We start from the raw sequence: 12,253 nt of genomic DNA, 5'->3' as shown, positions 1-12,253 counted from the left end.
GGGAAAAAAAAAAAAATAGTAAAAAAAAAAAGCCAATCAAGCCGGGATCAGCTGTGGGCTGGGCTGCTGCAGGTCTGCTTGTCCCAGAGGGGGGTGCGGGGAGACATATTGGGCCGTGTGGGAAACCCACAGTCTCAGCTTCTCACACATTGTTCTCCTCCCCGGCTCCCCCCCCAGCCCCCAGCCAAAGCCGTTAATGCCACAAAAGATACTTTGCCCATTGTGCCGGGGACAGCTGAGAGGATAGAGTTAGCCTTACACAGCTTTCCTGCCTCCCTCTCCCGCTGGAGAGGGGAAGAGGGGACAGAGCAATCAAAATGGAGAGTTTGATGCTCACCATACAAAAGAATTAAATCCACTTAGGCCCCTTTCTCGCTAATCTCGGACTGTGGGGGGTTAAATATGGTTACATTTTCATTAGGTACTAATAGCAAAAGGGCAGCTAATGGTAGCACAGAACGCCGCATTGTCATGCAGATGGCTCCGAAAAGGGCTACCCAGCATCGCAGCATCGGCTGCAGCACGATGGCATGCTCAGAGTGGGAAATTGTGTCACTCGGCATTGTCGGGGCTGAATTCCATCAATGGGAAAAGTCATGTTTCCTCCGCCGAAAGGAAACAAGTTAAAACACCCGGGGAGAGGCGGAGGTGGCGGGGAGGCACCTGGGCTCCGCAGGGACCCTCCTGCAAAGCACGATCACTCCAGCACGGAGCGATGCCCGGGGCCACCAGTTTTAGGTGGTCGGTCCCCACACAATGCGCTCGGTGGCCGTAAGCCATTAGATCTGAAACGCCGGTGGCTCAACCGCCCAGCGCGGTCACTGCCGCCCGAGCGCCGGGAGGATGCCCTGTCCCTCTTCGCTGGGGACTCGGGGCACCATCATCCACCATGAACTCGTGGTGAATTTGGACAAGGCGACGGGAGACCAAAAAGCCATTTTCACCCTTTATCTTTTTAAGCGCTTTGTTTGCAGCCAGCTCAGCCTCCCTGGGGCTTTCTCCGCTCCCCACTTCCACTGAGCTGGAAACTGCAATTCAAAAAGGACCGGGGTGGGGGGAAGCACCCTGCGGGTCCGAGTCGCTGCCCGTGTGACCCGGCTGCCCACGCAGCCGCTCGGCCTGCTGTGATCACCACCGCGATGGCAACTCTCCCCTTTCATCCTCTCCAGCACCATCCCTAGTGCCTTGCCCAGCAGATAGAGCTATTCTTCTTCCTTCACCCCCCTCCTGTCACAGGTTGCGTCAAAGACCTGGGCTCGGATCGGCACTTGCGCAGGCAGGGTGCCTGCCTCTGGTCGCACGCGTGCTGGGGCTGTCTCTGGAGCAAGCAGCTTTCCCAGCAAAGGGCAGGTGCTGTGGGCAGTGCAACGGGTGTCACCCTTCGGGACCCCATACAAGCACCAGCATCCATAGGGTCACGGTCTTCCTAACCTTCGCCTTGCTAGGAGACCAACCCCTACCATCCCTCGTAGCTTCAGGCACGTAACAATGGTGTCTCAGCTGGAGGAGTGTCATCCCTCGGAGACCAGCAGCTCCAAATGGATCCCAGAACACTCAGGACTGCGCTGCCTTGGAAGTGCCCACCAGCAAAAAAGAAAACCACTCATTCGGGTGTGGCAGCTAAACGCTCACGCTAAGAAAGAGAAGTCAGGACCCATGCTGCCCTTGTACAGAATCCCAGCTTATTTAGCACTGGGTCACTAACACGACATGGACAGAAAATATCTGCCGGGGTATATTTTATAGGGTGAGAGCACTCTGGGATATTTTTTTCTCAGGGCCTTAGAAGAGAGACCCACAACCTAAACAAGTCAGTGAAGCTATGTCCTTTCCCCCAAACCAACTGGCACGAAGGTAAAAATCCATCACTCGGGAACATGCAGCAGCCGCAGTGAAAGCCAAGTTAAACAAGAACAAGGTCAACATCGAGATAGCGCAGCCAATAACTGTAAAGAGAAGGAAATTGGTAATACAGTCGAGAGTACAGGCACCTACAACCCCGGCCCCTCATCAGCCTGCACGGCATCCCAAGGAGTTCAGCAGTTGGAGCACCAGAGACCTGACTTCTCATCCCAGTTCTCCCATGGAGCAGCACCGTGGCCACAAGCATGTCCCTTCGCCTCCCTGTGCCTCCTTCCCCTCCCCACCTGCACAGACCACGTGCTCCTTGGGGCAGGCACCTTCACCTTCTCTGAGTTTGCAAAATGCATCCTGGGGAAGGGGCTGGAGGACCCTCAGCCTCTCTGCCAGGAGCTTGAAACAACCAGGAAAGGGCACATTTCAATTAACAGAGAAATTTCACCCGCCCTGCACAGCACGCTCAGATGCGACTCGCTTTGCACGGTGCCTGTCCTGTCACAAGCTTATATAGACCAACGACAGACAAATTATCCATCAGCATAACACTCAAGTGCAAATTTCCTAACAAACTCTGACACCATGTCTATCTCGCCTGACTGCCAGAGACCAAATTTGAGCCAAATTTCCTGCAAGCGTTGCTGAGTTTTGCAAGCTTCAGGTCCTCTGAGAGTCACATTTTCATGCTTCTCTCTAACTTTGAGAGTCAGAGCTTGAGTTTTTATGAAAGCTGAGATTCTCGATGCTCTGGAGCCAAAGATTTCAGGGAGAAAGCGGAAAGTGAGAGCAGGGGAAACCATGAAGATTGGCGTTCTGCGGTATGGTATATCACACTTAGATTCTCTGATGCCCAGCAGGCTTGAGCTGAAATAAGGTTGCACTCTTCCCTTCAGCAAGAGTTCAAACGGGACCTTCTCTTCTGTCTTCATCTGCCTACACACAACTTGCTGGAATGTGATGTATTTTATACCTCTGACACACCAGCAAATTTTGTTGACACTACCCAGAAAGACTTAGTTCTTGACAGTGAGACAGATGGATGGACGGACAGCGCATCTCAAACCCCACTTCCCCAGGAAAGCCCTCTACGGAATAGCGTATTGTGCAACGACCACGATAACATCTTAACAGCTTGCACCGATATTTTTCCAATTTTGGGGAGAGCTGTGGTGTTGCAATCCAGGCTCAGGGTTAAGAGCTGGAGTTCTAGAAAGCTCATCTCTACAAAGAGTGTCACGGAGACGCGTCACGTCCAACGGGCGCCCAGGCGGCCGGAGGGGCAGGAGCCTCTGCCGAGAGCAAAGCCGTGCAGCTCCGCTGGACCAGCTCCAGCGGCTTACGCAGCTGATGATCTGTTCTGGCCCAAAATGTTTATCGTTTCCCAGCAAAGTTGTACTAGAAGCACAACAACAACAAAATATAATACTACAACACTCAAAGGTTAACACGTGTTATTTTTCATGATCGCACCTCAGGACTTTCCAGCACTCACATTAGCCAGGGTGACTCGTTTGCTTCCTTCAACTTGATAGACCAAAAAAGGGAGGGGGCAGAAATCAAATCTCACCAGCAACAGGAACCACTTTCAAGGGGAAGCTGCTTTTGGAAACCCGGCCACGTCCAAAAATTACAACCGGTCTCGGCAATTACGAGAAGTAAAACATTAAAAAGCATGAGGCAAAGTGCATTTGCATGCTAAAAGCTGCCTTCAGTGGGGCTGAGAGGCTGTATCCAACAACAAAGCAGAAAACTTCCCCCTCCAAAAATCCGTTAACCCTGGTGTCACAGCCCCCTCCCGGTTTGCACCCCGAAGACCAGGGGTGCAGAGCTGGCAACGGGCACAGTCACAGCACCCTTGCACCAGATGTCTTGGATGTGGACCTGGATGGATGCCTAAACTTGCTGGACAAACAAAGCTGGAAGGGTTAATCCATGCTCAGTCATCCCCATCGCAGCACAGCCCCTGGGGCTTCCCGGGGAGGGGGGTGCTGGGAGCTTTCCTTGAAGGGGGGGGATTTGGTGGAAAGCAGTGTTCCTGCAAACCCAGCCTAGTTCCACAATTGCTGTTGCAAAAACAGGTTTGAGTTTGATTCAGAGGCCGCAGGTGGGCAAGTTACCTGAAGGCCATGAGGAGGAAACTCCTACATCCGCTCCGAAAGCGCAAACCTTCAGCTGGCAAAGGAGGGAGGGGAGCGCAAGAGCCTCCTCCGGGGTAGGGTTTCACCTGAAAACACGGCTTCATGCTCAAAACATGAGCTGACGAGAGGCTCTGAGCCAAAGCCCTGGGCTGAGCGCTGGGAGGGGCAAACTGAAAACCCCAATTAGAGCTTTTGAAACCTCTAACAAGGGGCAGCTAGAGAGCAGGGCTCTCCTCCTTGGGCTTTGTCTGCAGAAATCAGGAGTCCGTCCCACCACCATTTCCACATCCCAACCTCATCCATCAGCACGCCGTGGGTCCTTGATGCAGCAATCCTGCCCTGAGCTGCCCTGTCGGGGCTCCTCCTCTTCTTCGTTCCTCCTTCCCACAAGCAGGGTCAACCCATGGGTTTAACTGGGACGCCAGCCGGTCTCAATGGCACCATAGGGATGAGTTATCTCATCGATAAAGTCACCAGGCTGTTTCTTGCACAGGTCTTGAGTCTATACCTAGAGTTCACAGGTGGTAAAACAGCCCTCCAGAGACCTCCAAAACAGCCTGGGTTCTGGGAACATCTAGAGAAGTAACCGATTTGTAGAGAATCTAAGAGCAAAGAGGGGATATAAAAATAAGGGGCACATCCAGGGCTTGCTACACACAAATCCTACCCAATCTCTATTTAAGTCAGTGGGGAAGACTTGTAAATGACAGGCCGCAGGAGAAATGGAGCTCTTTGCACTTGAGAAGGTAGTCAGGCACAGGACAGTGACCCTGGACATCCAACCTCCCAGTTTTAGGTATTGCAGAGCAGCAAAGATTAAATTCATGAGATCACCCAGCAGCTTGTTTTGAAAAGGCATCAAATCTCAGATTTCATAGCAGAAATCGCAAAGGAATCATCTTTGAGTTAAGTCAATAGTCATGCTACCGACCTCCGCTCCAGGACACCACAGCAGTAGGACGATGCCTCCTTAGACACTCCTCTCCCTCCCAAGGCCCAGCCACAGGATGACACACACAACAACGCTCTCCAAAATGGGCAACCTCTTAAAATGACGCATGCAGAAACCTCTTAGCACGGAGGGATTCCTTCCTATTTCTATGTCTAGAACCCCAACTTCAGCTGCAAAATTATTTTCTGTTAGAGAAACGGTGGAGAGGAGCAAGCTGGGAACAAAGAGGGGAGACAACCCTCCATAGACTGGTTTGGACAAGACGCCTATGAGCTGCAAAATCTTCTGGTGTTGGAATGAGCAGGAACCACAAAGCAATATGTAACACCATTCAAACATCCACACATGTATATTTTTTATCAAGCAAGGGCAGTTGTGGATTCAATGCAAAAGAAGGACTTTCCCAGAGGAAGGCTCATTAGAAGTCCTCACCAGTACAGTACCTTTCCCCTCAATAAAAAAAAAAGCAGGGCATGTTCTTTTGAAGGTTGTTTTCTTTCATCCCTCCTCCACCCCCCGTTGATCTCCTCTTCGGCATTTTTGACTGGCCTGTTACCTCTGGCTGAGAGAGCAGGCTGCAAGCCAGGAGAGCCTGCTCCAGCAGCACTCCTGCCAGGGCCCCCCCGGACACATCCTGCGGCAGCCAGGCCCTCCTCCCGCTGCCTCCGTCCTGCCTCGCCCCAGCCCTGGTCCCTCACCTCGGGGACATCTGGAGCCCCTGCCAGGCGAGAGGGCCTGGGAAATCAAGTCCACCCCAATTACAGCTCAAGCCTACTGCATGGCAACGGGGAGCGGTGGTGCTGGGACAGCTTACCCTGGGGAAGGCTTGGTAGGGATGGAGGTTTCTGTCCAGGGAACAGAAAGGAGAAGGCTTGGAAGGGTTTAGCTGGCTTTTTGTTGTTGTTGTTGGCGTTTGGGGGGTTTGGTTTGGGTTTTTTTTCAGGCAGTAGTTTTTGGTCCCCTACAAGGCACATGATGCTCCACCACAACCTAAACTCTCTCTGACCCTCACGGATGAGAAATGAGCTGGGCTGCATGCTTAACGTGGTTATTGTTGAAAACTCTGTCAACACAGAGGTACAGAGAGTCCTTGCCTGCTTGCCAGGCTGAATTTTTGTCCAGCCAGGCTTATCTGACAGCAGGTAACATCAGAGCCACATCCTGGAGCTGGGCACCAACATGGAGATGTTGGAGGTAGATTCACCAGAGAGGTGACGGGGGTCTACAAAGCCTCTTCCACCCCACCTCCCCACTTAGCCCCGCCAGCAGTTGTGCCTTGACCCAGTTCACTTCCAGCCCTGATGCAACCATTCCCCAGCTCCAGGTGACCACATCCAGCTCCAGGTGACCACATCCAGCCCTGCCCAGCCCTGGCCATCAGGGCTGATAAGTGAAATAACGCCTTATCCTCACAAGGGCTCGCCACTTAAAAGTCCCAGCACCAGCCCAGAGAGGGCATCCTTCATTTATATCACAGCAACACTTAGCCAGGCTGGGGATCTCAAAGGAGGCTCTGAAAAACGCACAGGAATTAATTCTGCTCTGCTCGGCCTTTTCTACCTTCTCTGCACGAGAGCAGGAGCGGGCAAAGCTCATGCTCCAAACTCATCATGTCCTCCCTGTGTTTTACTGCTTTGAATGATGGAGCAAGGCGGAAAACAGCTTGGAGCTAGGACAAGAGAGAACGACAATCCCTGCCCCCAGAGCGCTTGTAAACCCAAGAGACAAGATGTAACACGAGGAGGAAACAGGCTGGAGGCCAGAGGGGATACCATAAAAATAGGATGTTTTAGAACGTCTTTGCTGTGGGCATAAATCACCACCCATCTCCCCACTGATCTTGGGAGTACAGAGCAAGTCCTCTCCCAAAACAACCCCACCTCCCCACGGCTTGTACCAGAGCAGCACAGCAAAGCCCATCCCTGGTGCAAATGAGATGGGCAAAAAGGGGTCTCTGAGCCCTGGGTACCAGGTGGGGCTGGAGGCAAAGGGACTTGACCGTGCCTGGCCAGAGGGTTCAGTGGCAGAGCCAGGGATGGACTCCTGGGTCTCCCAGGGTTTTGATGGAAAGACCCTTCCTCTCCTCTGCCCAATACTACCTGCAGAGGAGGGCAAAATCTTCCTGACACCAGCAAGGCTTAATTAAATAAACCCAACTGCTCCCCATGAAGTTCGTTCATCACCTCTCCTTCCTCGATCTTCATCCCACCTTCCCCGCTCCGCTCACAAATCTGTTATGGCAAAGACGGGATTTTCTTCCCCCCCCCCCCCCAAAGAAGGAAAGAGAGGAAGTATTAGGGGGAAGGGGCATCTTATTTCAAATAAACAAATAAAATTTATTGCCGGACACATCCCTAAACCCTCGGCCCGGGCCGGCAAACTGCAGCTGCGATGTAATAAGCACATAAATAAAGTTTACAGCTAAACTGGCCTGACCCAGTATTGCCCCGAGGTGCAGAAGCAGTATCTTGTCATTAGTATGCAGAACACATCGCCTTAATGTCTGCTCATTTGTTCTCAGCCCACTCGGCTCTATAAATCTCCACAAAAGGGCAAGGCAGGGCTGCGGGGGAGAAGGGGGAGCGGGGCCGGCAGGGCCAGGGGGATGGGAATCGCCTACTGTCCTGCTTCCAGCCGGACGGGCTCGCCGGATGAGAGCGAGAGCAAGAGCAATACAGGCTTCACGTGAATTTATTCTTTCCTTCCAAGCAGGGACCACCAGAGCCCGTCTGAGGAACGGGATGGGCAGCCGGGAACTGCCAGCACTTGCCTGCTGAAGCAGAGGGGAATGGAATATAACTGGTATTTCTGTGTCAGCAGAGGTCCAAGTGCTACCTGCACGGCAGGACGCCTTGCTGGCTGCTTCCAGCTGCAGCAGGCTGAGCACAGACTTGACACTAAGATGGACACAAACACAGCTTGTAAAAATAAAAACCAAAAATCAATAATATTTTCCACCTTTTTTTTTTTTTTTTTTCATTGCTTTAAATCATTGTCCACCCTTTCAGACCCTCCCCCTCCCTGCAATCAGTATTTGCCAACATCCCGCACAGCACAGCGTACCCTCTCCCCAAAACACACCTGGTAACCCCCATCCCTAACAGCACCTTATTGTCAGTCTACCAAAGCACTGCCCCAGCCTCTGGGCTACGCGCAGGGGAGCTGGCATGGGCAACGGGAGGGTGGCATGGTTTGGGGAGAACACCTACACCAACAGCATCTCCCTTTCCTCCAGCACCCTGCTCCAAAGGCAGAGGTGATCTCCCTCCCACGCTGCAGCCTCACAGATTGTGGCGAGATGAGAACAAGCTCTCTGATTTACTGTCCCACATCATCCCGCAAGAAAGTAGTTGCATCGGTTCCGTGCTTTGCACTGCACAAAACTGTTTTCTGTACAGGGAAATATTAGCCACCCTTCTCTGTCATCAATCTTGTCGGGATCTCCCCCACATGTCTGAAGAAAGCAAAACATGATTTATTGTCTGACACACAAAAAAAAAAAAAAAAGAAAAAAGAGAGAAAGACTGAGTCAAAGCAGCCACACAGCAGATCAAACATCTGGGGAGCAGAAAAGAAGGTACCTTGGGTGGAAGGTGCCAAGGGAGAAAAGTGTTGTCTTTGGAGGAATCTGATGGCTCAAGAATTGGACTTTAATTAGGTACAAAATTCAGGGAAATAAGGCAGCGTCCCTACATAAATCTCTGATGGAAATGGCAATTTCCCCTCCACAGCACATGGCAAAGGCATCCAACGACTGCTCAAGAGATGAGACAGCTTTGGGCTTCGAGTTGGCAGAGCTGAGCCCTACCAAACCACCAAACTCCTCAACTGCAGCAGGCTCTCTGCCCCTTCCTGCAGAAAGCACTCGTTACTGCACCCCGAGAAAACACGGTGCTCGGATCATAAGCTTCTCGGAGGACAGCTTCGTACACTTGTACGCCACAGTGCAGAGCCACAGTGCTTCAGAGATAACACAACATACATGAACATCGGCACGACTCGGTACTTGCAGCAGCTTTCAAGTGTTTTCAAACAGAAAAACCTTTGAGCGTTACCAAAGTATTTTAGAATTACACCACAAAAATCCAGAACATCCGGGACATCAGGTGCTCCCTCGTAGGCAATATCTAGGGCGAATCCCTGGAGCTTGGCAGACCAGGTAAGTGAGAAAACCAGACGCGCCACCAGTTCCTACAGACAGAGCCCCATCACACAGAGGGGCCGCGGCACAGCGCCGGGCTGCAAGCCGCCTCTCCGAGGGCATCGCCCGGCCAACTTCCCCTCAGGATCCCTGCCAGAGACAGAGAGCTCTTTCTTTTAAGTTTGGCTTACGGGAACAAGAGCGGCTTGGAGGAAAAGGGGGTTCCCAAATGTGGGATGAGGACAGGCAGGATGGATGGGCAGCAGGGAGGAGCGCTCCTCCATCGCTCAGCTCCCAGACAGCTTTCCAGGCTTGTTCTGGAAGGGTGAAACGGAAGAATCTGCGGGGCCTGAGGGCATCGGTCCTTCCCCTGCTGCAGACAATAGAAAACCTCTCGCTGACTTCCAGGAGACACTGTTGCGAAGGCTTTGTGCTCTCTCCTGCTAACGAGCAGGAAATGAAGGTGTGGGATCCACTCTCCACATGGGGACGATCCACCACAGCGCTGATTAAAAACACGCCCCGAACTGAAAACTAATTATGTGCTTAAAAGAAAGCACAGGGACTTCCCTTCCCAGCTGGCCCTTCAGCCCAGGATTGGCATCGGGGAAGCTCAGCACGATGTTGTGAAATAGAAAAGCAGCTTAAGAGACACCAGAGCAGAGGCTAGGCTGGCTCAAACATTGATCTGTCCCACCTCCGCTGGCACATCTCCTTGCCAGGTCTGTGCAATCGGGAGATTATTTGGCAGACAAGCAGACTTCCTGGTCAGAAAGGTTCAGCCAGCTGAACTTCTGATTCCCTCTAAGCTCAGTGCCGGCTCATTTCCAGTGCATCCCCGTGCAAATGTCATCTGTGAGCTAAAGCCCCTCCTAAGTAAGATAGACAAGCGTCCTGAGATCACCACATCACCAGTGAATGATTAAGCACAGCAGCCCACTATGTATTCAAAAGGCAAGATTTGAGTTCAGACCATGCACTTGGTCTCATCACACACTTTCTGTCGAGCAGCCACCGCTCGGGAACCCTGGGCTTTGCAAAGAACTGGGGGAGAAGCTGTTCCAGGCTGCAATGCTCCCTCCAGCCATCATGGTCTTCAACGACCAAAACCAACCCATCCGCATCATGTTCCTAAGCCTTCTCCCTAGCGCTCGGAGTCTTCTGCCATTTGGAGGTCTCGGAGCAAAGGTGTCACATCTCTGCCCAGATTTTGCCAGCCTGAGCAAACTCAGATGGGTTGTTACAGGCATAGAATAATGCAAAACCAAACACACGTTCCCTGGTACTTTTCTGCGCTACGGTACCTAGAAAAACCTGAACTTTAGAAATCAAAATTTTCCTGGTACACACCAAAAAAAGTCAAAGCAGTGTTCCCTTTCAGATTCCAAATACTTAATTTTCCTTTACTTTTAAAATAATGAAGTTTGCGGACAAACTAAGTTCACACGTTTTGGAATTCTTTCAGTGCTTGAACATAGATGAGATGTGGTGCTGCAGCAGCGTGCAAGCACCTCAGCTCTGTGACAGCCTCCAAGACAAGAAGGAAATAAGACGTGTCCTGGAATAGGAGATTTAGAGGCAAAGACTAAAATGAAGAATAAGGTTTGAACTGCAACTCACAGCCATAAATTATTTGCCCGGGTGTTGTAATCATTTTACCCTGCATGCATTGGGTGCCTTTAGATTTCCTCTTTCAGAAGCTGAATCAGGAAATCACATCAGTTCCCACAGCCTGCACTGCAGGTTAGCAACCAAGAGCTCAAATCCAGCGCAGCGTTTACACAGCACTGCTCGGGATCAGGGTGAAGCCTGAGAACGTTCCTGATGTCAGAAGCAATTAGCAGCTGCGAGAAGGTTCCACAGAGACACAAAAGGTTGTGATGAAACTACTAAATATTTTGCATCTTGTTACAACAGAGGACTTCACAGCCTTGCAGCCCAGCAGTGTTAGACCCATTCTTGTACACGAGCAAGGTGATATTTAAACACGGCCAGATCCATTGAATCTCCACTGGTGGCGAGGCAGGTGACCTCTCTTACCTTAGGTGGGAAACCAGCACATCCGGCCTCTGATGCATCTCTCAGATATGCCAACTTGTTAGGCGATAACTGACATGCAATAGATCTGGTTTTTAACTCAGTTAATTACCAGTATTGCGTTCATGAGTAATACGATAGCATTTAAGGTGTGGCAGATTTTCCATTACAGAGCCCTGGTTGCATGAATTCCATGAGAAGTGTTTTCTGCTGGATGCAGCTTTGACAGAAGTCAGCCACGCTCCAGCCTAAGCTTTCTAACCTCAAACCACCCCTCCAAACCATGACAGCCTTCTGCAGAGGGGCACCTTCCGCAGGATGACACCCTGAGTCGCCCCAATACACGCATGCACCGCCAGCACTGCTGTAGTTGACCTTGGACTAACTTCATATCTCTCCAAGCCTTCCCGTTCTACAACACTACGGCACTTGCATCGACAGCATTAGCAATATCAGATGGATTGGAGGGTACTATGTCTAAAAAAAAAAAATTAGGAAGGAAATAATACAACCCAGCTAAAACACCTAAGAAAAATGAAGTTCGAGGAACCGCACGCTCAGGTTCCCAGCTGGAAATTGCTCTGAAAACATGGTTTGGTTCAATTCAATGCAGCAGCAAACCAGAGCTTTTGGTAAAGGGAAAACCAGAGCCCCAACAGGAGGAAACTCTCCAGGAGAGAGGACAAAGCAGCTTATGAGAACACCTCTCTGATACAACAGCAAACTCAAAACATAACCCCTGCAATCCAGACCTCACACAGCTCACACAACATGTTGTGGTTTCAACAGAGCAGAACCCATTGAAACAAACCTGTTTTTCATCTGAAGAGGCTGCTTTTCCAAAATAACCTTTTGCAGAGGCAGGTACGTTCAGTGGAACCTGCATCAAGGCTCGGCACAGGGAAGCTTTTTCTCCACAACAAGCTAGAGGGAAAAAAAGCCCATATGGCCACAAACGTCCATGAAGGATTTTGCACAAACGTACACACACAACACAAGGAACAAGAAGAAAGCCTGACAGCCACAGCCTGGAAGCCTGGGATCAGGTCCCCGATCCAACCCAAGGTCAACACGAAGGGAACACCAGCAGACCAGCCCTGGTTCTACAAGAAGGGCAGCAGCCCGGGA

General features: G+C 51.3%; 1 long non-coding RNA gene across 1 annotated transcript in view; it reads right to left on the bottom strand.

Moving 5' to 3' along the window:
- LOC142604346 (uncharacterized) overlaps positions 1-12,253 on the bottom strand; it is a 136,910-nt gene that overhangs the window by 100,529 nt on the left and 24,128 nt on the right. The window lies entirely within an intron of this gene.

This window comes from Balearica regulorum, chromosome 18 (assembly GCF_011004875.1).
Source record: "Balearica regulorum gibbericeps isolate bBalReg1 chromosome 18, bBalReg1.pri, whole genome shotgun sequence".
Taxonomy (NCBI): Eukaryota; Metazoa; Chordata; class Aves; order Gruiformes; family Gruidae; genus Balearica; species Balearica regulorum.
The sequence above is the reverse complement of the archived record's forward strand: the minus strand, read 5'-3'. Positions and strand labels throughout refer to the sequence as shown.